This window comes from Terrapene carolina, unplaced genomic scaffold (genome assembly GCF_002925995.2).
Source record: "Terrapene carolina triunguis isolate 2854851 unplaced genomic scaffold, T_m_triunguis-2.0 Scaffold180, whole genome shotgun sequence".
Taxonomy (NCBI): domain Eukaryota; kingdom Metazoa; phylum Chordata; order Testudines; family Emydidae; genus Terrapene; species Terrapene triunguis.
In genome coordinates, this window is record NW_020664531.1 from 5,850,499 (window position 1) to 5,852,572 (window position 2,074).

Consider the following 2,074-nt stretch of genomic DNA (forward strand, 5'->3'; position numbering starts at 1 on the left):
CCCTACATTTGTACCCTAAAGTTCAAAGTGGGGATACAGCCTTGACAGATGGACTTTACCCATTCCAGCCCCAAAGCCTGGAAGACCATTATAATAAAAAACCAACCAACAAAACACTTTCTGGAGATTCCAGCCTCAGCAAAAAGGAATTTCCAGTCACCACAAATACTATCGCATCCTGCTAGTGGCTAATGGCCATACACAGACCTTGGATAAATCTTTCAACTGTGCAGTCAAAACTCAGGTTACAGAGAGGTGGCAGGCTCCTAGTGTAGATTCAAACCCAATGGCTCCTTTTTCAGACAAAGAGCTGGACCAGCCATATTAAAACAGGAAAGGCTCTAGGCCTGAATTATACTTCACCTAGGTCCAAAAGCGAAAAGCTGACTGCTTTGGTTCTTCAACTGACGTCTACAGAACAACTCCACTCCAAAGGTTGTACCCATTCTGAAATCAGGAAAACAGCTGGAAGATCCCAAGAGCAACCAATCCATCTATCTCCTTTGTGTCACATGCTAGCATACGGAGCGACTTATTCTGATGTGCACAACTTCCCTTTGTTCAAACTGGCTTCACATGAGGACGGTATACCCAAGATCAAGTTATTCACCTAACACAAGACACCAAAAGCAGCAAAGAGTCCAATACGTCTGTTCATCTATAAGGTGCCACAGGACTCTTTGCTGCTTTTACAGATCCAGACTAACACGGCTACCCCATTTGATACAAGACATCAAATATGCCTTTGAGAAGGTCAAAAAAGTTGGCACAGTTCTGGTGACACTGTCAACTACATATAATACTGTCTGGCATGTGAGGCTGACCACCAAATTTACAGGCTATTCCCTGTAAGACCATGGTGAGGTTCATCATGGAAATGATAATGAATCAGAGCTTCATCTTGCAAGTTGGAGACAAGGTCAGCCAGCTTAGGCACCTCCGCAATGAAGTCCTGCAAAAATCCATTCTAGTTCCTCTCCATTTTAACATATATACTTACGACCTATGAACAACTAAGCCAATAAGTACGTATAGGAAGATGACATCTATCTTGCTGACGTGAGTAACAATTTATACAATATTGAACAGTCACGCAGCCAGGGTATGAATGCTCTGGCCACTTACCTTCAGCAGTGGAAATTTACATTAAGTGAGTCTAAAACAGTGACCACAAGTTTCCATCTGAACAATTGCCTGGCCTGTCAATCCCTTACAGTGGGTGTTGAAGTTCATCCGCTCCCTTTCCAGCCACTTGTCGCTTATTTAGGAGTCAAACTGGACCATAGTATAACATACCAGTCCCATCTAGAACAGTTTAAAAAAATGATCACCTCCCACATTGCCTTCATCTAGAAGCTAGCAGGAACCTCCTGGGGAGCAGAGGCAAATATTCTACTTCAGTCCTGGTGCTGGCATTCACTCCAGCAGAATATTGTGCAGCAGAAGTTGGAATACACATCTCATTGATTTGGAGCTGAATACAGCTGCCAATATCATTAGTTGTTGCCTTAGTCACACATTGACATCTTATTTATATGTGTTGGCTCATATAGCTCTTCCAGAACTTCAGCAAGATGCCCTCACCCTTAAAACTGCATACAAAGCTATGATGGATGAAAATAACCTGCCACATACAAGGCTGACAATGGTTCCAATAGGTGCAAATAAGCAATACAAGAAAATCTGCCTGTCACCGGGGGGAAAAAAACACACAAAACACACCAACATATACAGTCGCCATGACTGACTTTGCAACATCCTATTGCAATGACTGTTCATGCACTCATGTCCAGTGCTGCCAACCCAGTGCCAGTCTTGGATGAATGGCATATAAGGGCCAACAGCTAGGTCCTTGCAGAGTGGCAGCCACCGTGGAAGAGAGAGACAGGCATGCTGATGAATTTCATAACCTTAATATACATCCACCTGTTTGCACCCTGGGACACAGATCCTGGACTAGGGTTAGCAGGCTGCTGACTGGAATGGGCAGAGTGACTGCCACAACCCAAATAATTGGTTTAGTCCAGTCTTTGCAGTGGGGCAGCAATGCCTACAGTCAAACATGTAGTGGAAG